The 25471-nt window shown below is 42.1% G+C and overlaps 2 protein-coding genes across 6 annotated transcripts in view; both read left to right on the forward strand.

Annotated features, from left to right (window-relative positions):
* The window catches only part of LOC108177422 (cytochrome c-like), a 72320-nt gene extending 66459 nt beyond the window's left edge, over window positions 1-5861 (forward strand). Inside the window, exon 1 of the mRNA XM_051855724.2 lies at window positions 1-5861. This exon is cut by the window's left edge and continues 66459 nt beyond it. The gene's annotated coding sequence lies outside the window, so the exon portion shown is untranslated.
* BTBD9 (BTB domain containing 9) overlaps window positions 1-25471 on the forward strand; it is a 435326-nt gene that overhangs the window by 144310 nt on the left and 265545 nt on the right. The gene's annotated exons all lie outside the window — the stretch shown is intronic.

The raw sequence follows: 25471 nt of genomic DNA on the forward strand, positions 1-25471 counted from the left end.
GGTGCCGCAAGGTGGAGGATTAGCCTAGTGAGCCGCGGCGCTGGCCCATGAAAGTGTTTTTATAACCCATTTCTCACCTACTCTAGAGCTTGTACCAGTTTCCTGAACCGAAAGTCCATCCCCTTTTATTTAATTCTCATTAGACATAAAAAAATTAGTGATGACTCCCTGAAGAACACAAATAAAACACTCCTTCAGTAATTCTAGTTCCGTAGGTCTGATTCCCCTGCACACTCGTTATTTTTATGTCTCTCCTTTCCCCTTGCTGTGCCCTTCTGCGATTGCACAGTACAGAGCTGAAACACAGGGTCGTGAACAAGGGTTTCATCATCTTTTCACTTATGCACGAGTAATATTTGCAGAGCACCTATAGAATGCTAAGTACCATGCCTGAGCTCGGACCTCCAGCTGTGGACAAGCCCGAGTCCCTGCTCCATGCCCCTTACATTCTAGCAGGACAGGGAGATGAAATGTGAAGACATGAATGTGATTCTTGTAATGTTTTGAATAAATTGGAGTGGGAAATGAGCTAGCAGGTGGCTGAGTTCTGGGAAGGGGTGCTTGAGCAGGATGGTCAGGGAAGGCCTCTGTGAAGAAGTCAGTTGAGCCAAGATTTTCATTCTAAGAAGTTGGCCTTGCAGTGAGCTAAGGGAAGAGCATTCCAGGCTAGTGAACAGCATGGGTAAAAGCTGTGAAGTGGGAACTAGCTTGGATGTTTGAGGACCAGGACAGAAGGTCATGTGTATCTGAAAGCTGGCGGGTAGTCTGTAGGGTGCTGGGGAACCGTGTGGCTAGAAATGAGGGCAGGGAGAAGGGAAACTGGGTCCTTGACAGTGTGGAATTCTTAGCATAATGGAAAACCATGAGGGATTTAAGCTGGGTGAGAAGAGAACTTGGTTTACATGTTTGAAAGGTGATTCTAGCATGATCTAGTGGGAGAATGGACTACAGGGGGCATAAGAAGGCAGGCAAGCAAGGAAAAGAAGAGAATGGAAGAGAATGGAAAGGAGCTGCCGGTGAAGCTGGAAGAAAACATGGGCAGAATTTTCACAGAAGCCTACAGAAGACAGTCTTAACACAGACGGAGGGGAAACAGAGGTGGGCTGTGGCTTTTACAAAGACGGGTGAGAACAGAGCAGTGACTCATGGATCTAACAAGATGGAACTTATTGGTGACCTTGTTAACTGCAATTTCAGTGGCTTTGTGGGAGGAGAGAGTGGAGCCTGGGGAATTAGGGATAGCAATAAATGAAGAAATTGAAAGGAGCATCCTTGGGAAGGGAAGCAGAGGATTGAGGAAGAGCTTGGGGGGGGTGGGGGGACTCCTGTCAGAGTAAGAGGGTCAAGACAGGAAGATGTTAAGGTTGTGTGCATGCAAGTTGGAGTGACACCACAGGAGGAAGGATTTGATCGTAGAGGAGAATGGATCTTTGCAGGGTCTGTGTCCCTGATTGTTGGAGAGGGGCTGGGATCTTGAGCTCAAGTGGAAGATTGGCTTTAGATAGGAATGAGATCACTGCTTCCTTTACAGCAGGAGGAAAGGCAGAGTGTGTAGCATGGATGTGCATGGGAAGAGAGAATGAGGCAAAAATGGAAGCATTACCTGCATGTTCATAATTTTTGCATTTTGCTGATCCTTATCCTTGTGGTATGTTATGCCTCTCGCCACCCCCTTGCTAAGTTATTTGTGCCACATAATTTTTCCCTATTCATGCCATATATCTCAGATACAGATCTGTTTACTTGTCTGTCTTCCTCACTAAACTGGTGTCTCTTCAGGAAGAACAGGTATCTTTGTATCTCCAGACACAGCTTAGTCTTTGGCAAGAACTGAGTTGAAGGAGTGACAGCTATATCAGAACAAAGGACTCATATAACAGCTATACAGACATGGGTACAAAGGAAAGCAATTCAAGAGCATGAATAAAATTTACTGTTTGCAATACTTAGAATTAACATGATTTCTCTTTTTAGTTGAATAAATTGTTACTGCTCACCAGAGTTAAGAAGCAGGTAAAAGTTTGAAAAGAACCACCTCACTACCACTTGGAAAGAGATAGGATTTTAACAGCTCCTCTCAGTAGGAATGAGTTCGTGCCTGGCAGACTACAGAGGGAAGCACTTTCTGGGTTCAGGACAAAGTGAGAACCAAATGTGTATGAGAAAAGCAAATCCCAGCATGGTCAGATTGCTTGTGGGGGTCTCAGAACGGCAGAGAAGGTAGCGTGTTCATTGCAAGAGTAAATGGTAAGGAGATAGGACCTCAGCAGACTTGTGCCCAGATGAATGAGAACAACTTTACAGAAAGTTTGGGTAAGCATGTGTAGCTGTTTCCCAGATGCCTTTCTAGTTGGATTGGGAAAAAGCACAACGAAACAAAATAACTGCTTTTCTCTTCAGTGTTATACAGCATATCCTACATGAAATATGAATTTCTGAGTTACAAGCTGCCCCTGGCAAAGAGGCTGGTTGTAAGAGCATAATAGCAATACATGCCCTGAAATTAATGTCCCATGGGCGTTCCAGATTTGTGTGATGTACAGTAAGATGTATCCAGCCCAACTGTTCTTTTAACCACCTGCATGAAGTATCATGAAATGAGTTGCCCTGAAAGAAGCCATGTGAGTAAAGGGGTTGTATGCCTTCATGACTCCTTTCTGTGTGACCCCAGCTCACCACTGTTGATTCTGGGAGCTTTCTCTCGCACTTTTCACTCCTGCCTGTAATAGACGGGAGGTCTCCACACCGAGTTGTTTTTGTTTTTTTTTTTTTTTTTTCCCTCTAGGCTTCCAGGTGGTAGCAAATGGTGCTGCATTTCCATCAGGGGGGTGGAGCTAGCCCTGGCCTCTTAATCATGCGTCTCCTCTCCCCAGAGGCCTTTGGGATACCAGCTGAAGAAAGGTCACAATCCCACCCCACAGAGTTCATTTTCTCCAGACTCACTAAATTGCTGCCTTAATCATTCCCCTGAATTTTACTTTTCTAAACACTTTACGGTGTTTAGAAAGTGTGCAGCCTCATTTTATGTCACATTAAGCTGACAACCCAACATCTTACCATGTATCAACTGGGAATACAATTCTGCACTCACTGTGCTGTGCCATCTTGCCAAGTTCTGTCTTTGTTACTCTGCTCTCATTCAGAGAGGAATTAATTTGAATTACATAGTGCTGTGTTGTCTTCTCGAAGGAAGCTAGGTTCTTGCACACTCTGGGAAGGTATCTGTCTGTGAACGTGCTTGCACCTTAAAAGATTGTGTGCCATCCCTCTTCTCTCCACTTCACACCAGCAGGGCATCCTCACATGGAAGAATGATGTCTACCTGTTTTGCTTTCCCCTGCTCAATGGGATTTTCAAGGGTCCATGTTTTTATCTTTACTTCTTTTTTCCTCAGAGAAGCTTATAGAGAACAAAAGACATTTTTTTTTTTTGACAGGCAGAGTTAGACAGTGAGAGAGAGAGAGAGAGAGACACAGAGAGGTTTTCCTTTTCCGTTGGTTCACCACCCCCAATGGCCGCTGCGGCTGGCGCACCACGCTGATCCAAAGCCAGGAGCCAGGTGTTTTCTCCTGGTCTCCCATGAGGGTGCAGGGCCCAAGCACTTGGGCCATCCTCCACTGCACTCCCGGACCATAGCAGAGAGCTGGCCTGGAAGAGGAGCAACCGGGACAGAATCCAGCACCCCAACTGGGACTAGAACCAGGGGTGCTGGTGCCGCAGGCGGAGGATTAGCCAAGTGGCCAGCCACAAAAGACATTTTTGAGTCCAAATGTAATGCTGTATGTTTAGAGAGCAATTCCAAGAGGAGGGAATTTTTTGCATTGCTAAAGGTGCCCAGGTGCTAGCTTACATCCCCAGGAAGATTTTGAACACCGTCCACAGTTACAGATGTTGGATCTTACTGTCAGGCCTGTGTGGTGACTGTGTGGCATCTACCGGCAGTATGATCTCTTCAGGAAATTTCCAGTCTTGAATGGGCACTGGATTTAAAACTAATATTGGAATCATCTTCTCAGAGGAAGAAAAGACTTAGGACAGGTGGGAAGGAAGCCAGGCACATTGTCAGACTACTGTTCAGATGGATCACAGAGTACACTCTATTCTTTAGAATAATGGGTTTGATGGGAGTTGCTGGCATGTTCTATACATGAACTGCAAACAAAACTAGAGCTTTTTACTTTCATGCTATTTTGTGTGGAGACAGTCTCAGGGCCCCAGAATAGAAGTGTTCTGAAAAGAGTTCGATGTTCTTGCCCATGCCTAATTTAAATGGGAGGCTAAAACTGAGTGTGTAATCCACTGACGCTCTACATGACAGGACTTTTGCCAGCGTCACCTACACTTTCATAAAAGCTCTTAAACAGAGTGCTGAAGAGTATCTGTGGATGTCCTTTAACATCAGGAGTAGTAGAAATAAGCTACCATTTATTGAGCACTGACAAAGGGCAGGCCCTCTGCTGGGTGTTGAATGCATGCTGTCTCTCAACCCACAAGAGCCCTACAGGGAAAGGCAGCACTCTCCTTATTTACAGGTGAGGAAGGTGAATATCGAAAAGCTTGCCCAGAGTCAGACGGCTGGTCAGGGGCAAGGGAAGGATTTGAAACTACTGCTATCTGGTTCCAAAGAATGTACTCTGTCCTCTTCCAAAGGATGCTTTTCAGAAAAGGCAAATCTTGAGCACTGCTGTTTTCCTCTTCTGAATTTCTCTTAGCAGTCTTATAGAAAAGGTCATTTATATAAAGATTTGCGTGCTCTTTGTAACTTGGGGCTTGGATTCTGAAGCGAAACTTCTTGTTTGGGGTGTGTCAGTTGAGCAGTAATGACAGCATCCGTGAGTGTGGCTTGGTGGCCCAGTCACACCGATGCACTCCGGAAACGGAGAGTTACCTTGTTTAGCGGTGAATTTTAAAATGCTAGGAAGTTTTGAAGCAGTGGGATTTCCTTTCTCCAGTGCGCTGAGAACTAGTTACCCCCTCATACCCAATGTATGGTTTTACTCACATTTAGGACTGCAAACTTTCTCTTTGCTGTCTGTCCTTTTTTTCCCCGTGGACAGCTCATGGGTCATCAGATACACAGGAAAGTCAGTGCTAAGTTAAGCAGGATTGGACAGTGCTCTTTGGGTGGGAAGTGGTCCTGGGTCTGGATAGGTTGTGGTTCTGGACTCCTGTCGCTGTGCAGTGCTGCATACAGGACCCCAATCAGCGTCCCCTCACTTTCTCGTAACCAGAGCCAAGCCCAGGAAATCTCCATGAGTAAAGTTTCAGTCATGTTCTTGTACTTTCCATTTGATAACAACATAGTTTACAGAGAACTTTTTCAGCTTTCTGAGAACTCCTGAGACTTATTTTGTCTCCGCCTTCAGCCGAGGTAATAGAAAGGTTGTCAGTCTGCTTCAGCAGCCCTTCTTCAGGTAGAACGTGTTAGTATCTGAGACCAAAGGGAACACAACTTTTAGCTCCTCCTGGAGCTATAATTCTGGTTTTCTTATGATAAATACGAAATGGAATCTGAGCTCTCAAAACACGCCAAGGCAACTGGGTCAGGATACAGCGGCAGCCTCTTTTGTCATTTCCAGAGGCTCCTCTGCTTTTCAGCCTGGCGATTTTTCAGACCCCTCCTCAGGAAAACGGGGCTTCTCAGCTCTTCCTTGTACTTGCTGAAATAAGCATTGAAGACAAGAGAAATAAGGCAGTGTCCACCCAGCAGCCAAGAACCCCTCTCTCTTCCCTCTTTTTGTTTTGTGCTTTGTCTACTTATCCACGTTTCCTGTCAGTGAAGAGACCAAAAGTGGCCCTCTGAGGAGATTTTGAGAAGAAAAAGGCAAATTCCATGGTACAGAAAGGGGAGAAAATAGTTGTAGATAAATGGCAAGGTTTAATGCCATCCTCACTACTGGCTCTATAATCCTCTGAAAAAAGAAGAAAAGAAAATGGGAGACAGGATAATCAGATCATACTTATAGACTATTTTTCAAGTATTCCTGAGCCCAGAGATCCCTAAAACACTAGTAAATGGATGTGCCAGATGATTTACGAGGGTAAACTAATGCTATAGTCAATAAAATAAAATATTTTAAAGGTGGCACAGTTCACGAGCACATAGACTCACAAATGTACGTAACGTTCCTTTGCACACCTCATTGCCACATATGCACACTCAGAGACTAGTGGTAAACAGTGTGAACTTCTGGCCTCTTCCCTCGTGGAGGGCATTTGAGGGAAGAGAGAAGCAGCAGCATGCTGACCGCGTGCTACTTCCTCTTAGGCCCTCAGCCCATACTTTGGTCTCACCTAATCCTGTCCAGCATCTCTGTAGTGAAGGCATTCTCAGTTTTACAGGTGAAAAAAATAGATGCTCAGAGTGGTTGCATAGTTAAAAAAAAAATCATTTGGCCAGATTTCAAAAGCAAGTTTGTCTGACTCCAAAGACTGTGAATTCTGTTTCTATCCAAACTGCCTCACCACAGAGCGCCCACCCGGTGTGTCTCCAGGACTTGTCTGCAGATCTTTGCTCAGTTTGAGTCATTAGGAATTCCTAAATGACTTCAGGATAAGAAGACCTCCTGCAGAGGCTTTACAAAAACAAGTATCCCAGTTAGTATTGCTTTCATCCTCACTTCCTGAACTCTAATCAGCACTGATTCTCTCTCATTCCCTGATAGCATTAAGTTATGATAGCATTAGTGACAAAATAAAATCAGCAAATACAGATACTGTTCAGTGGTAAAATGCGAGAACTGGCAACAGTTAGAGAAGGTGTTATCTAAAAGGCCCCTACATAAATAGCAAGCACAGACTTTAGAAGCATTTCAGATAAGGATAACTTTGTTTGCTAAACAGGTTTTTTTTTATTTTAGGTATAAAGGAAAATGCAGTCTTTCTACTGAAGATCTTATTTTGAGCATGATTGCAGCCTGATATGTGCTGTAGCCAAGAGTTTGCTCTTATAAAGTAAGCTGTGTGTTCAGTTTTATTCAGGCATGACATCTAGCACATAGTAGGAGAAGGCCAATTGACAGGAATCACTCTCAGTTTCTAGTACACTGTGGTAACCACCATAGTTCTCCCTTAGTAGTGATTTTACTTTCCACAGATTGAGTGACCCTGCAATCAACCACAGCCTGAAAATATTACATGAAACATTCTAAAAATAAATAATTCATGAATTTTAAATAACTTGTATCCAAATATATTGTTATAATTGTCCTATTTTATTTTTATTGCTATCCTGTTACTGTTCCTAATCTTTAAACTTTACCATAGGTATAAATAGGTAAAACATGGTACTTATAGGGTTTTGTACTCCCTGCAGTTTTAGGCATCTACTGGGAGGTGATGGAACATATCCTGTGAGGATGAAGGTGGACTACTGATTTGGCTTCTATTCCTTTTATAACTGGATTGCTCTATTGGACTCTAACTTTGACAGTCATCCCCAGTAAATATAGAAAGAAAGTACAGATTAAGTTTTCTCTTTTCCTTTCCTCAACTTCTGCCTCAGTGGAATCCATGCCATTTCAGGAGCTCTTCCATTTTAGCAAAAGCATCTGTCTCTGTCCCACCTCCCCTGGTCCTCAGCCATTATTAATCATCTTGAAACCCCGCCCACTCCAGTTGTCACCTCACTGAAGGCTGGATGTCACTGGCAAGGCCCCTCATAGTAGTTGCTGTCTTTGCTCCCAGTGCATGTTTTAAAAACCAGTTAACCAAAGTGTCTATTTAAAAGCTCCAAGGGAAAATTAGGTAGAGTAATAACATTTTTACATGATTATTTGCCATATTGGCATTGAGGCAGAGAAATCTGTTAGAAAACTGTTTGCTCTTTTCCCATGTGTCCGTATTGAATAATAGAAAGCTGGATATGCCATCTCAATTCTGAAGCTGTCATGTGTTATAATAACTGGTTTGACACTTATTATCTTTTTTTAATGCAAAAAGGAAATTGTCAGGGTTCACAACAGTAAAATAGATCCTTTGTTATTTGTATTATTTTCACTTGAAAATATTTTTTACCCTTTTTGCCTTGATAAAAACCAAAATTTACATGGTAAAAGACGGTGGCATGACACGAAATGCCAGAATTTGGACAGTATCAGAGCAGAACAGGATTCAAATGAATCATTAATTGGTATATTTTAGAACCAATGTTTATAAGCAAAGCTGTCAACTCAAATCACAGGCTAACCTCATAGGATCTTAGTGCTCTATCAGAATAATTATTCATCGGTGACGTTAATATGTCTTCCTGGAGTTGTTCAGTGTACCTTCCATGCCAATTTCATAAGCCTGTGTCACACAGCCTGATTTCACCCAGGCCTGAATTCATTCATTTTTGGTGTAACCTCACAAGTGCACTACATTGTGCTTTTAATTGTGTGTCCCTGGGAGGAATTTGTGATCAGATTATCTGGCCTCTGTGCTATGCTGCTGTAAAAACAATTTTTAAAGTGCCTAATGGTTAAGCTTAAAAACTAGGACTCTCATTTACTGTCAGTGCACCTTTCATATTCAGATTGAAAAGCACAATGGCAGTCTCAAATTAGTTTTCTCCAGACTGGCAAGTGGACATTCAGGAAATTAAATGGACATTTCCAAACTTACTTGCCAGTTTCTGTTCTTTGAAGAATCAAGGGGAAGGGCCTTTGGAGTCAGCTGCCATAGTACCCACTGGGAATTAGACCACTGAATCTAGAGGCGTCACATTTCCAGCCCTGGCTCTGCCTCTGCCCCTCTGAGAGGCCCTCTACAACTTTAGAACACAATTTTAATTTCAGAGCTGAGCTAGACCTTCTATGAAATCTCCTCCTTGCCATAGCCATATGTGATTTTTCAAAAAGACTATTTATTTATTTATTTATTTGAGATGCAGAGTTCCTGAGAGAGAGAGGAAGACACGGAGAGAAAGGTCTTCCATCTGCTGGTTCACTCCCCAAATGGCCATAATGCCCAGAGCTGCGCCTATTTGAAGCTAGGAGCCGAGAGCTTACTCTGGGTCCCCCATGCAGGTGCAGGGGCCAAGCATTTAGACTATCCTCCACTGCCTCCCAGGCCATAAGCAGAGAGCTGGATCAGAAGAGGAGCAGCTGGGACACGAACTGGCACCCATATGGGATGTTGGTGCAGCAGGTGGAGGCTTAGCCTGCTAACACTGTGCTGGTGCCAGCCAGCTCTGATTTGAAACGTAAAGTATGGCCACCATTATTGGCCACAAAGCAGCCGGGGCCTAGGAGATCCTGGCCATGCTTTTCTTAGAACCAGTGGTTCCTATATTGAAATAAATTCTACATTCTGGGCAGCCAACCAATACTGAATGCCAGTATAGAAGACACTGTACTTGGGGGCTGGTGTTGTGGCATAGGAGGTTAAGCCACTGCCAGCAACACCAGCATCCCAGATGGGTGCCAGTTCCTGTTCTGGCTGCTCCACTTCCAGTCCAGCTCTCTGCTGTGGCCTGGCAAAGCAGTGGAAATGGAAGATGGCCCAAGTGCTTGGGCCCCTGCGTCCAAGTGGGAGACCCAAAGAAACTCCTGGCTCTTGGCTTTGTTCTGGCCCAGCCCTGGCCATTGCATCATTTGGAGAGTGAACCAATGGATGGAAGATCTCCCTGTGTCTTTCCCTCTCTATCCCTGTAACTTTGCCTTTCAAATAAATAAATAATCTTTAAAAAAAAAAAATGATGTTGTGCTTGGTGTAATAAGGCTAGACTAGAAACCAAAACACATTGTAATTAGTGAACTTGACAGAGAAGATAAGAGAAAAAGACACAGAAGTTGATGAGTCAGGGCAGCATGTGTTATGTCCGATGCATGCTTGTGTAGTGAATGTTGAGAGCAGGGCTTGTGCTACAGAGGGAGGCCTCACAGACTCAGCTGCAGGGCAGGAGGGGGCCATGTGCAGGCAGTGGTAGAAACAGGTCTATGGGAACCAGAGTTTCAGACTTGAACAAAGGTCGCGAGAGCAATATGGAGCGAGGATGAAGAAGTTTTTCCCTCTTAGATGTAACCATTACCAGGAAATTTTTCTGAGAATAGGAGTATTACTATTGTAGAAAATAGGAAACCATATTGAGAAACTAAAAATCATCTGTAACTTCGCAATCCCTCATTGCTCTGTACTTGTTCTTTTTGGTCATGTATATATGTATGTCTGTGCTTTCTTATAAAAATTGAACTTAATATCATGTTATATATGTATTCAGTTTAATTTACTTAGCAGTTTTACTTTCCCCCACATTATTAAATATTCCTTGAAGACATTTTTGAGGATGGCATAATATTTCATTTTATAAGGAGTTACTATAGTTTGACTTTTTTATATTGAAGTCCATACAAATAGAGGTGGTTTCTGTTTTGCTATTGTAAATAATTCTGTGAGGGATAGTCTTATAATTTTTTATTATTTATAAAAATTATACTTCTACTTTCATAAAGAGTTTAATGTGGCAGTTGAGTTTGGACTTTAAATTATAGGTGTTAGATGCTATCTAAACATTTTTTATCATGATGTTGACTAAAAATGACTGTAGAAAATAAATGTATCTAAGAAGGAAACTGGAGGATGCCTCCATACTGAAACAGGTGGAAATACCATGAAAGTCAGCTGTAAGAACTGGTGCTGATACCTATTTTTGGCTTATTTATTTACATGAACCAGGAGCTATGCTAGACCCTGGAAATGAAGATGGCTTCAGCGATTTCGGGTTGCTCTCACCTCTTTCTAGTCCTACTGCAGGAGCTTTGCTGGATGGTCTGCTTGTTTGCAGTCTTGCTTCCCTCCCTTTTCTACCCAGCAGTGTTCTTTTTAAGACATGCAAGTGTATCATGTACGTAGCTTTTTAGGTTTTGCATTGCGTGGGAGTATGAGATAAAATCCAACTCCTTAATATTGCCTGTAAGTTCACTGCATAGCCCATTTATTACCTCCAGTCTTACTGGCCTTTTTCTGCATTTCCTAAACTGTGCTGAGGTCTTTCCTGTCCTTGGATTTTCCTGCATGTTGCTTTTCTTCTTCCCCAATCTTTGCCTCGCTACCTCATACTTTACCTTTAGTCTCAGCTCAGTTTCACTGCCCGAGAGACAGTAGACTACCACCATCCCTTGTCTTAATTGAGTTCCCTTGGACTTCCTTTCATAGAAACCAAGTAGTTTTCTTTAAAGTGCTTATAACAACTTGTAATTATATTTAATGGATGTCTCCCCTGCACTGGATAGTAAGCTCCAAGAGGACAGGGGTCATGACTGCATTGACTTTGTCTGTGTCATGTACTGGGGATAAAAGGATGAGGCAGACATCATCAGTCCTCTTAGGGCCTGTACTCTTGCTGAGCTTCCATATTGGCTCAGGGTAAGGGAAGAGGAGAAATCAAAAATTATGAATGAGGACTTTAATATAGATGGTATGATAGAGGTGTCATTGAGAGAAATGGTTAGGCTAAGAGACAAGTCAGATTAGGAGAGAAATGATTAATTCAGTTTTAGACTTGTGGATTTTAAGGATGAAAGTTGGATGTCTATTGGAAAAATCCAGCATGCCAGTACCTGTCTCTTGTCTTATTAAGGCAGATCCATAATCCAAGCTTACTGTTTATTTCTTATTTTAGGATATTATTCATGAATCCCCCTTTTTTTATACTAAGGCCCTGAATCCTATTCTTCTAAAAGAATATTGCATTTATCCTGATGAATTACAGATGAATAAATGAAGGATAAAGCCATCATTTTATGTTCCCTCAAAGATGAGACATCCTTCCATGCCCATTTACAAAACCCTGAGGCCTCCTTGTTCTGTTGGGAGGAAAAACACAAGTTGAAACTTTTCTTTCTGTTCCCTCACTCCTCAGCCAGCCCTTACTTTTCCATCAACCTTCACTTCCATTATTTTGGGAAAGTATATAAATTATAAATTTGGGAGAAATTCTATATGCTTTTCACTTACTTATTGGGATCCAACCATATTAACAAAGCTTGCAATATGAGGTTTTAAATATAATGTTTAAAGTGCTGATGTTTTTGCAGAATTGCAAAGATAAATTTGAATTGGAAGCTGATTTTTCCCAAGAAATAATAGAAATATTCTTTACTCTGTGAAATATAGGTAATGCAACAATGGACTTGATTATGACTTGAACAGGATTATAGATCTTAGAAAGCCAAAGCTAGATAGAAGCTCATCTGCTCGCATTATAGCCCTAGCATATTTTTTAAAAAATGAATGAAAATATGAACCAAAGTCTCATCTCATAGAAGTGCTTTTTGGCCTTGTGTCAATAAAAGTTACAAATTTGGTTCCTGGAAACAATTGGTTATTTTTGGTTTTTAAGATATAAGCTGCCTTTGACATATTAGCAAGCTACAATCTGTAGGTCATGTATGATTTTTTTTAACTATATGGAAGACAAGGAAGTGTCTTGCTGCTTGAGCACCTTTCTATGACAGTGCCCAAGTTTCCTTCTCAGTAACCAACTCAGCCTGACACAGTTGTACTTGCTGCTTAACGCTCTATAAAATGTTATTTAAATATTTCTAACTTATTGTTTCATGCTGGGTTTTATGGAACATAAATTTCTATTTAGACCACTAATTTACAGTAGAAGTTTGTTACTAATATCACTGCAGGCTCCATCCATCTAAAAATATTGCTCATAACCTACGCTAAAAATATGTTATATATTTACAGTGTATGTAAACAGTGTTGTGTTTTATTAGTGTGCAGTGCTTTGTCTATGGAAATGTTGGCATTGCAGCATATATTTAGAAAGGATAGGAATACAAGTATGTGTGGTAGAAAGCCAGCAGAAAAGTAAAATCCCTGCAGGATGGGATTTATGCAATTTTCAGAGTACTTTGCAGAAAATCTACATATAATACCTACATTTTCTACAAAGACAAAGTGGAGTCTTGCAGATGTTCCGGGAAGCTCTGTTATTTTGTGTATTCTCCATATTTCTAACTGGTTTATAGAGGGTTGAAACTGCAAATAATATTCAGTTCAAAAGAGGCAGCCATTATTACTTTAATGACCACGGTTTTACCTGCAAATATATTTATTAAATGGGCCAGAAATAATATAAATTGGATCTTCTTTTTGGTAAGAAGAAACAATATCCTGCAGAATGTCATTTTGTTTTCTTTCTCTGAGTGTCTTGAGCTGAGGAGATGATCTTAGGGGATGGAAGGTTTATGACTTGGGGAATATTTCCATGGATTCTTTGGAGCCACCATCAGTTACCGTGCCACTTGAACTGGTTACTTACATTCAACTCTGAGCGCTAATCCTATCATTCATTAGTAAAAATGAGGGAATAAAGTAGATTCATGGCGAGCCAGTCCTACTCACACAAGCTGGGTTTTTTTATTTTTTATTTTTTATTTTTTATTTTGACAGACAGAGTTAGAGAGAGACAGAGAGAAAGGTCTTCCTTCCGTTGGTTCACCCCCAAAATGGCTGCTACGGCCAGTACGCTGCGCTGATCCGAAGCCAAGAGCCAGGTGCTTTCTCCTGGTCTCCCATGCGGGTGCAGGGCCCAAGCACTTGGGCCATCTTCTACTGCCCTCCCAGGCCACAGCAGAGAGCTGGATCAGAAGAGGAGCAGCCGGGACTGGAAATGGCACCCATATGGGATGCTGGCACCGCAGGCAGAGGATTAACCAAGTGAGCCACGGCGCTGGCCCCACACAAGTTGGTTTTGTTCCTGCAGTCCTACTGGATCTGATTCCCTGGTGAGATCAGTTGTGTGCTGATCTCATCTTCCTCATCTTGCCAGAAGCATCACTGCTTTGTATTTCCTGGTAAACCCAAATTTGCTGCTTGTTAAGCAGCAGGAAAGATTATTGTGTCCTCAAAAACCGAGTAAGTTGACAGTTAAGCTGCCCAGAGCAGAGCTTTTATCACCTTTCAAGGGTATGTTGATCTGATAGCCATTTTCGTAAGTGGGGAATCTTACAACTTGTTCAAAATACATTTGCAGACTATGAAGGCCATTGGTTTTACCCCTAAGATAGTTAACTCTTGCAAGTTTACCATCCTGTATCTACACGGTTCCCTAGAGCTCCAAAACCTATCATCTGTGATGGAGGTTCTTGTTTGTTTGTTTGGTTTTTGTTTTTAAGATTTGTCTTTTTTTTTTTTGAAAGGTACAATTACAGCAAGAGAGAGAAGGAGATCTTCCATCTGTTGGTTCACTCCCCAAAAGGCCACATTGGCCGAGGCTGGGCCAGATGGAAGCCAGGAAATTCTTCTTGGTTTCCAATGTGTATACAGGAGCCCAAGCATTTGGACCATTTTCTACTGCTTTCCCAGGCACATTAGCAGGGAGCTGGATCAGGAGTGGAGCATCGGGACTTTAATCAGCACCCATATGGATCACTGGCATCACAGGTGGCAGCTTTACCTGCTGTCCCACAATGCCAGCACCAATGGAGATTTTTTTTTTTTTTTACAAAAATGAATCCTAGAATGAATCTTAGAAAACTGCTGTCTTTCTAATTTACTACTTTGTCCAATGCATGTTAAAGAAAAACAAGGAGGGCCGGCACTGTGGCTCAGTGGGTTAATCCTCTGCCTACGGTGCCAGCATCCCATATGGGTGCCATTTCCAGTCCCGGCTGCTCCTCTTCTGATCCAGCTCTCTGCTGTGGCCTGGGAAAGCAGTAGAAGATGGCCCAAGTCCTTGGGCCCCTGTACCCACATGTGAGACCCAGAGAAGTCCTGGCTTCGGATCAGCTCAGCTCTGGCCGTTGCAGCCATTTGGGGAGTGACCCCTCTCACTCTCTGTAACTCTATCTTTCAAATAAATAAATAAAATCTTAAAAAATTATAGCAAAGAAGAACCAACAGATCATATACTTAAATGTAAATTTTAAGATGGTGGTGCTTTCCAGTTGATAATCAGTGACATTTGTTTTTTTTAGATTTTTATTTATTTATTTGAAAGTCAGAGTTACACAGAGAGAGGAGAGGCAGAGAGAGAGAGAGAGAGAGAGAGAGAGAGAGAGGCCTTCCGACTGATGGTTCACTCCCCAATTGGTCACAACGGCCGGAGCTGCGCCAATCTGAAGCCAGGAACCAAGAGCTTCTTCCGGGTCTCACATGCAGGTGCAGGAGCCCAAGGACTTGGGCCATCATCTACTGCTTTCTCAGGCCATAGCAGAGAGCTAGATCTGAAGAGGAGCAGCCAGATCTTGAACTGGTGCCCATACGGATGCCTGCATTTCAGACAGGGCACTAACCCACTGCACCACAGTGCTGGCCCCCTCAGTGACATTTTGATCAGCCTGTTAGACTGAGACAGGAGATCTAACAATACCCATCCTTTCTAGAGGCAGACTAGGTGTGGGAGGTTCTTTATTAGCGGTACACTACTTGCCGTCTCATCACCTTGCTCTATGTGAGTACACACTCCACCAGCTCTTCTTTTGTTGATTGTTTTATTTAGAAATTTCAGAATGTCCACATTAAAAAGGTAAAGTTAGGGGCTAGTACTGTTATGTGGCGAGTTGTCGCTCCCCCTCTTCATGGAGGAACGACACTAAACCCTGCCTAGGCTTCACATCTGAGTCACGGCACCATTATGTCGCTCCCCGTCTTCGTGGAGGAACGACACAGGACCCTGCGCTGTTCTTTCGTCTGCTCTGCCCTCCCCGGGTTTGCTGCTGGTCCTTCCCGGGTTGGCTACCGACCCTTCCACCTCCGTGGAAGGGCGGTTCCCCCTGGCCACTTTCCCCACTTCCGCGGGGGAGCGGCACACCGCCGGCCGGCTCTCTCGGGGGCTGCACAGGTGTTCCCTCAGATGTTCCCCTTAGATGTTCCTGGTGCATGCTGTCTCTCTCCTCCTTTATAGTTCTCCTCCGCCAATCCCAACTCAATCCCAACTCGGCTGCCCACACGCCGAGTACGCTGCTCTCCTCCAATCAGGAGCAGGATCAGCTCCTGGAGGTCATCACTCAAGTTGGCAAGAGGCAGCTGCGTAGAAGCTGTTTTCTCCTCTCCCAGCACCATATTGTGGGAGAGCAGATGCATAGAATAAGTCTTAATTCCAGTAACTTAGTCTAGTCCGAGTTGCTCGCCACAGCGAGTAAAGCTGCTGCCTACAGTGCCAGCATCTCATATAGGCACCAGTTGGAGTCCTAGCTGCTCCACTTCTGATCTAGCTCCCTGCTGATGTGCCTGGGAAAGCAGTGGAGGATGACCAAGTACTTGGCCCCCTGCACCCACATGGGAGGCCCAGAAGAAGCTCCTGGCTTCAGATTGGCACAGCCCTGGCCATTGTGGACAGTTGGGAAATGAACCCACAAACAGCAGATCTCTCTCTCTCTTTCTCTCTCTGCCTTCTAAATCAATTTATTTAAAAAGTCTTTAAAAAGAATCAAAATGTTTAAAAAAAATGGTAAATTTATTTTCAAAGAGCTAACTACCAGACTACTGGGTCAAGTGGAATGGAATCTGAGTAATAAAGGTCTTCTGAAAAAGGCCTTTTCTAGAATTCACAATAAAGCCAACACTTCCTTATCACCATTTATATCCACACACAGGGCATTGCATGCAGATCTGTAAGCTGCAGACTCACCCTGTTTCCGTTTTCAAGACCAGAACCTTCTTTGGGTGGATGCACATTCTGTGGCCAGGATCATGGTGGCCCTCTCATCTGAACTTGGCCTGACAGTGCAGAGGCCTGCACTGGGCACAGTGATAATGTGAAAACTGGACTGCATTTCATGGCTTGACTCTCCACTTTATTGTCTCTTTTCCTCTGGTTCTGTTTTTATAGAAAGGAAACAAAGCCCGTTTAACAACTGCAAAGCTCACAGTCTGTAGAGACCTTTAAGATTACTGACAACAAAATATATATGTGTCTTTAATAAGAAATTAATATTAACTACTCACTAAGGAAATTTTCCTTCTCTTTTCTTTCTCTGTACTTTCTCATTGGAAATTGTTAGCATTGGGTCATCAAACAGTTTGGTCTACAGGATATACATTGATATCTTTTGTTTTCTGAGGAAATACATTGTTTCCTGTGAATAATAACATTTCAAGTTAATTAATAAATTCTTTTATATGTAGATAGCTTTGAGTTAAACATGAAAAAATGAGTTAAATTAAAATTTTAAATATAAAAATGCTGCTCCAAATGTCTCAAGACTGAAAGAGTATGTGACATGAAATGAATGAAGGTAGGTGTGAGAGTTTATTGAAAGGGCAAAGATGTGGCTGTGGAATAGAAGTGATGTATTTCATGGAGAAAATTGAGCAATCATTTGTACAGTCCAAATTGCAGTTACTCAAATGAAATGATCACGTTGCCTGGGTGATGGTCCTCTAACAAAGTCTCTCTTGAAAGATGAGGTTATGATGCCACAAATTGCACAGCATATTTTAAGAGTGGACTCCTTAAGATATTCTGGTCCCCATTTCCATACTCTTCAGGATACAGGGTTAAGGTTTCAGGGCTTTACTTCTTAGAGATGAGGGGTCTGGAAAGACTGTTGGTATGTGGTGAACTAGGCCATCTACTACTTTGGCCTTGTTCAGAATATTTACTTGTTGTACATTCATACATTTCTAAATAGGCTGGTTAGTTGATTCGTTAGTTTTTATAAATGCAACTTTAGATGTTTATAAACACAAATATAAGAGGCCTGTCAAATTGATATTTATTCCCCTATCAGGTAATGGGATTCCTTCCTTTTTTTTTTTTTTTTTATACTTTGATATCTTTGAATCCCAAATCCATCCTTTTAGAATTTTTCCTGCAGAATCAGAAAAAGCTGAGTATTTTAGATGGGAAATAAGGCTGAGGGAAGCTTTACTTGGAGAAAGGAAGTCAAATAATGTTTGTGGAGTATAGGAACTATATTCCTATGTTGTGATATTCATTCACTGGCTCATTTACCCATTGTTTGAGCGTCTTTCCTGGACCACAATGATATATTGGATATAGTAGGGGATTCTATTCTTTTGGTTTAACTTTTAAAGCATTATCCTGGAGAACCTTGAAGGTTACAAAAGAGACTAAAGCATGGTACCTGCCTTCAGAGAACTTACAATTTGGTAGATGCAAAGTCATTCTAACACAATAATGTATACCAAGTAAGATAAAGGAAGAAATGCTCAGAGATTATAGAGGATGGAACGCTGTATTTGTAGGGGTGATCAGGGACAGCTTCCTAAAAATATTTGCACTAAGACCTGAAAAATACTCCAAATTTCCTTAGAAGGGGTAATTAAATATATTTCTGAAAAAAATTATAGGGATAGGAAAGAACATGTTTAGGAACTAGCAGGTGCTTCAGTTTGGCTGAAGTGTAAGGTATGGGGTGAACAGTAGGAAAGAAGGAACCTATATATATATAGGTTGAGATCAGTCTGTAGCACTTTGAATGTGTCAAGCAAGGGAAGTTCAATTTGCATGGCAGTCATGAGGATTAAAAACCAGAGAATTACCACTTAGAACTATGCTTTAGAAAGATAAAGCCACAGGTAAGTAGATTGTAGAGGCTGGTAGAGAGTAGAGAAAGCTTGAAACTCAGAAAACCTAATTGAAATTCACAGTAACACAAAAACAAAAAACTAAGGAAGGTCTGCTTTAAGTACATGCAATTTATTATATGCCAAGTATGCCCCGGAAAAGCTACTTTAAAGAAAAAAATAATAAAATGAAAGTAGAGCAAAGAGGACCTGAACCTGAGCATGCAAAGGAAAAGTCAGATTTGAAAGATGTTTTGGAAAGAGAATCTGTAGACTTAGCAACTACGATTAAATGGAGGAAGATGGAGAGAGGGAAGAAGAGTCACAGATGATCGAGTTTTCACGCTTGGGTAATTTAGGAGGATTGTGGAACTAGAAGAGAAAGCAGGAAGTAGAGAGGAAATAGGAGAAAGCTTTTTTGATGGATTGGTGAATATATTGGATATGTTGAAGCTGTGGTGCCAGCAAGATACCAAAATGGCTTTGTCTGGAGGCATGAGAAAATGTGGAGTGGTGTCGCCTAGGGTTGGTTGGATTTTCAGTTGACCCTGAACAAGCTGAAATTAGGGATGTGGATAGAAGAAATTGCTGAACAGTTTAACTTTTTGTGACCTGAGTATTCTTGACTATTATGTGAGGTGGTATTGTGGCCATTAATGTGGGTGGAGATAATTTCTGTCATTTTGACATTGGAGTTAATACTGAAATGTTTACATACAGAGGCACTCACAGCATAATTCAGAAACAGATATTTTGTGTCTTATCTGTGTGAAAATGAAAGATATACGGGGAGAAACTTTGAGGAAAAGGATATGATACTTTCTGAAAACCAAAGCTAAAAAGGACAAACAGATTGAGATTGTTTTCTTTAGCATTCTCTCTCTGGTTTGGGGAAGCTATCCTAATAACTTCTAACTCTATAATTTTTTTGTTTGTTTTAATTCAGGACCATTAATAGGATTATTTTAATCAACTCTCTCGTTAGCACATTCTAAAGTAAGTTTTCCTTGATTTACTGACTGAAGTTTGGTGGATTCTGTAGGTATATATGGTTATGATTGATTTGTTGCTGATATTGCTCTTGGATTTTACTCAACTCCTCTGAGCATGTTGGAGTGTTCCAGGTTTTCTATTTTTCTTTGAAAAATATGATTGATAATTTCCAGAAAACTTCTAGAACTGATAAAGCTAATTTCTAAAATAACAAAAGTTAACTTCATGGTGAAAGACTTTTCTCCCTACTGTATCAGGAACATCCACTTTCATGACTTTCATCTAGCACTGTACGGGAAGTTCTAGCTGGTATAATAAGGCAAGGATGAGAAAGGGAAGGCATCCACATTGAAAAGGAAGAAGAACTGTTTTTATTCTCAAGGTCATTATTTATATAAAAAATCCAAAGGAATCTACAGAATTACTAACAGTAGTAAATAAATTCAGCAAGGTGACAGGGCACAAATCATTTTATGAAAATCAGTTGTATTTCTGTATACTATCCACAAACAATTGGCAGTTAAATTATTTTTAAATGAGGGAGAGGTGATGTTTGGCACAGCACTTAAATTGCTGCTTGGGAAGCCATATCCTGTACCAGAGTAACTGGGTTGAAGTCCTGACTTTGCTTCTGATGCCAGCTTCCTGTTAATGCACACCCTGGGAGGCAGAATATGGCTCAAATACTTGGTTCCCCACCATCCACATGGGAGACCCAGATTGAGTTACAGGCTCCTGGCGTTAGACTTGTCCAGCCCCAGCTGTTGCATGCATTTGGGAAGTAGACCAGTAGATGGAAGATCTTTTTCTCTATTATTTTTTAAGCTTTTTTTTTTTTTTTTGAAAGGCAGAGTTGAGGGGAGAGAGAGAGAGAGAGAGAGAGAGAGAGAGAGAGAAAGTGTCTTCCATGTACTGGTTCACCCCCAAGTGGCCATAATAGCTGCAGCTGTGCCAGGCTGAAGCCGGGAGCCAGGAGCTTTCTCTGAGTCTCCTGCATGGATGCAGGGGAACCAAGCATTTGTGCCACGTGCTGATGCTTTCCTAGGTGCACCAGCAGGGAACTGGATCAGAAGTGGAGCAGCCAGAACACAAACTGGTGCCCATATGGGATGCCAGCATTGCAGATGGCAGCTTCACCTGCTGACCTTTTTTTTTTTTAAGTTGTAAACAACCGTTTATGATAGCATCAAAAAATTTGAAATTCTTAAGAAATCTCACAAAAGATGCACAAGACACTGAAAATTAGAAAAACCCATATTGAGACAAATTAAAGACTTAAATGATGAGAGATAGATTGTGGGTCAGAAGGCTCAATCTTGTTAGGATGTCAGATCTTCCTAGATTTATCTGTAGACTCAGCACAACCCCAGTTAAAATTGTCGCTCCCCGTCTTCGTGGGGGAACGACACAGGACCCTGCGCTGTTCTTTCGTCTGCTCGGCCCTTCCCGGGTTGGCTGCTGGTCCTTCCCGGGTTGGCTACCGACCCTCCACCTCCGTGGAGGGGCGGTTCCCCCTGCCACATTCCCCACTTCCGCGGGGAGCGGCACACCACCGGCCGGCTCTCTCGGGGGCTGCACAGGTGTTCCTTCAGATAGATGTTCCCCTTAGATGTTCCTCGTGCATGTTGTCTCTCTCCTCCTTTATAGTCCTTCCACCAATCCCAACTCTGCTACCCACACGCCGAGTACGCTGCTCTCCTCCAATCAGGAGCAGGTCCTACAGTTTATTGGTTGACCTGGAGGCAGCTGCGTAGAAGCTGTTTCTCCCTTCTCAGCGCCATATTGTGGGAGAGCAGATGCATAGAATAAGTCCTAATTCCAGTAACTTAGTCTAGTCCGGGTTGCTGCCCACAAAAATTCTAGCAGACGTTATTTGAAGAAAAGGACAAGCTGATTCTAAAATTCATAATTTAGTCATTCTAATCCTGTTTACTCCAGAAAATGAAATCATATATGCATACCAAGACTTAAAATGTTCACAGCAGCTTCATTTTTAATACCCCAAACTGGAATCAACCCAAATGTTCATCAAGAGATGAGTGAAGAAACAAATTATAATATGTTTTAAAGACTTATTTATTCATTCATTTGAAAGAGTTACAGAGATGCAGAGGCAGAGAGAGAGAGCAGTCTTTCATCTGCTGCTTCACTTCCCAAATGCCCACAATGACAGGAGCTGTGCCGATCCAAAGCCAGGAGCTTAGAGTTTCTTCCAGGTCTCCTACGTGGGTGCAGAGGCCCAAGCACTTGGGGCCATCTTCCACTGCTTTCACAGGCCACAGCAGAGAGCTGGATCGGAAGTGGAGCAGCTGAGACTCAAATCAATGCCCATATGGGATGCCGGCACTGCAGGCTGCGGCTTTACCTGCTAAGCCACAGTGCTTGCCCCATAATATAATTTGTTTACATCACAAATTGTACACAATAGAATGTAGGTTGAGATTTTGGGTTTTCAGATTAGGGATTCTTAGTAAATCCTGTAGAGATATGTATTCCAAAATCGGAAAAACTCCAAAATCCAAAACACTCCGTATCCCAAGCATTTTGGAACGGGATCTTTAGTCTATACTACTCAGCAACGAAAAAATGGACTGTGATACCTGTAACAACATGGATGAACCTCAGGATAAGTATGCGGAGTGAAACCAGTAGGTGTGCATATTTAGTGCATGATTCGTTTATATAAAATTCTGCACACTACACTGTCAGAAAGCACTGCAATTTGGAAATAGCAGTAAGAAGATGTAAGGGAAGCTTTAAAGTGGCACAAGGAAACCGAGTGATGAGTGTGTTCATGATCTTAATTGTGGTGATGGTTTTATATGTCAAACATTATCAAACTGTATTTCATATATGTGCAGTTTCCAAGAAACTAAAATAAAGCTGTTAAACAAAGCTGCCCCTTCTTTAAGAAAGGAACGGAATTACAAAGCTCAGAGTTGTAACCAACAAAGGAGAGATTTGCAGTGTTCCAGGCTGGGTCTGGCTTGCCTGAGGTACTCATAATAGGACAAGATCCATGGCTGTAAATCCTACTGTGTTATTCACTTCACCCCCAGAGGCTGAAAAGGTGAGAGAAAGGCCTAGGCAGGAAGTGATTTCCTGGAGCACAGAAAAATTATCCACTTTCATCGCTAGATAACAAAATTTAAAGATTTCATCAATTATTAAGTTTTCAGGTGTTTTTAAAAGCCCTAACTATGAAAAAATTAGTAACAAATTCCACGGGTTGGCGAGTGCCTATGTAGTGTATGAAGAAACATTTCTTTTTATTATAAATTCACTAGCTATTAGTTTAGAGTGTCCTGTTGTTCTTATATTACACTAGTAAATTCTTTCTTCTTTTCTGTTGGAAAAAGGAAATAAACACGCAACTGCAGCTTGCATAATGATATTCAGACTAATGTTGTTACCAACCAAAAAACAAATAGCAAAGTGTTGTCAGCTTCCTGGGTAGAGACGACATAAGGGGCATACTGGTTTTATCATTTCTTGGAACCAACTGTTTACTGATTGCTGTGATATTGCTACGTTGGCAAAGAAGAAAACACAAAGCTTAAATACACAGAGAAACTCCTGTAGCAATCAGATTGTCTGCACATCCTTACTGTGTACGATGCAGGTCCAGGTCCTTGGAAGTTCCTTGTCAAAACAGAGAAGTGTGTTAACTTACATGTTAACAGTATGAGCACATGATCATCTTCCTGAAGTAATTATCTTATCATGTACCCCTCCCCATTCTGTCAGGTACTTTGTTTTGCCATGCTTTTCTAATTGATATTCATATCATAAGCTGGCTTAAGATGATCGAACACACAGAGCTAAAGCTCTATCCGTGTAGTGTTGCAAGCCTTGATAGGCAAATCAATTCAGGAGCTAACAGAAAGAAGTAAACTGTCTCTTTTAAGCAAAGACTAGATGTTGGTCTTTACTTTAAAAGAATTGGTCTTTGCAGATAATTTTACTTTCAAATTAAAGGTACATTTGTGTAGCATGAAATGGGTTCCTTGACAAAAATTAGTCTTCAAATTTATCTCTTTCATAGTAGATAATCTTACCCATTACTATAATGAGCATGATTTTCAACTGTGAGGTATACTGGTACAGAGAGGCTAAACGGTTGTAACAAAAACAAAATCCAAGTAATTCAGCCTTACAAAAGTTGACTCTACACATCTGTCATTGGGCAGGGATTCTGTCCCATGTGTTCTCCCAAGGGACTTAGGCTGATGGAGGCTCCACTGTCTTTTAATAGGTTTTATGGTCACAGGGGAAGCCCAAGTTGGAAAATCATGCACTAACCTTTAAATTCTTCTTTTTAAACTTTTCATTTCGGGCCGGCGCAGTGGCTCACTAGCCTAATCCTCCACCTTGCGGCGCCGGCACCCCGGGTTCTAGTCCCAGTCGGGGCACCGGATTCTGTCCCGGTTGCCCCTCTTCCAGGCCAGCTCTCTGCTGTGGCCAGGGAGTGCAGTGGAGGATGGTTCAAGTGCTTGGGCCCTGCACCCCATGGGAGACCAGGAGAAGTACCTGGCTCCTGCCATCGGATCAGCGCGGTGCGCTGGCCGCAGTGCGCCAGCCACGGCAGCCATTGGAGGGTGAACCAACGGCAAAGGAGGACCTTTCTCTCTGTCTTCTCTCTCTCACTGTCCACTCTGCCTGTCAAAAATAAAAAAAAATAAAAAATAAAATAAACTTCATTTCAGAATCATTTTAAATTTATAAAACAAAAATTATGGAGTTGTACAGGGAGTTCCTGTATACCCCACACCCAGCTTTTTCTATTAACATCTTATGTATTTTTCATAATCTACAAATCACACCTAGCTTTCCCTGTTATTAACATCCCATAATAGTATGTTTATCACAATTGATGAACCACACCCAGCTTCCCCTATTCCTTTTGGTTGAGACTCCTCTGTCCCACCTATCCCAGCCTCTAACACAGTCAACATTCTGTGTTCAGATTGAACTTTTTAAAATAAACTTAAAGTTTATCTTGAAAGGCAGAGAGAGTCCACACACCAGGACTTGGAACTCAAACCAGCACTCTGATGTAGGATGCCATCATTGAAGGCAGTGGCTTAACCCACTGAACACAGTGCTGGCCCCAGAGGTTTTTTGTTTGTTTGTTTTTTTATGTTCCCACTTAAGAGTGGGAACATGTGGTATTTTCTTACTTCATTTAACATTGTATCTTCTAGTTCCATCTATTTTTCTGCAAATAACAGGATTTTTTTTTAATGACTGAATACTCTTGCAGTGTGTGTATATACCACATTTTCTTTTTTTATTTTTTTTTTTATTTTTTATTTTTTTATTTTTTTTGACAGGCAGAGTGGACAGTGAGAGAGAGAGACAGAGAGAAAGGTCTTCCTTTGCCGTTGGTTCACCCTCCAATGGCTGCCGCGGCCGGCGCGCTGCGGCCGGCGCACCGCGCTGATCCGATGGCAGGAGCCAGGAGCCAGGTGCTTTTCCTGGTCTCCCATGGGGTGCAGGGCCCAAGCACCTGGGCCATCCTCCACTGCACTCCCTGGCCACAGCAGAGGGCTGGCCTGGAAGAGGGGCAACCGGGACAGAATCCGGCGCCCCGACCGGGACTAGAACCCGGTGTGCCGGCGCCGCTAGGCGGAGGATTAGCCTATTGAGCCGCGGCGCCGGCCCACATTTTCTTTTTCCACTCATTTGATGAGGGTCTTCTAAGTTGATCCCATGTCTTGGCTGTTGTGAACAGTGCTGCAGTAAACATGATAGAACAGTCTGTTTTTCATTCACAGCCCATTGGTCAGGACCAGTAACATGATTCCACCTAATTATAAGCTAGCTGGAATGTTTTGGGGAGCTAATGGATGTTCCATGATAAATAAATGTCTTTGTTAGAGAAAGATGGTCAGATTTCTATGTCGCATGAACTCTGCTTTGCTTGGCACCTTTGCATACTTTTAACTAAAAATTTAATGTCATAGAATTAAAGTAGTCAACCCTTAAAGATGTTAATGAAATGACCTTT

Source organism: Oryctolagus cuniculus, chromosome 5 (genome assembly GCF_964237555.1).
Source record: "Oryctolagus cuniculus chromosome 5, mOryCun1.1, whole genome shotgun sequence".
In the NCBI taxonomy this organism is placed as follows: Eukaryota; Metazoa; Chordata; class Mammalia; order Lagomorpha; family Leporidae; genus Oryctolagus; species Oryctolagus cuniculus.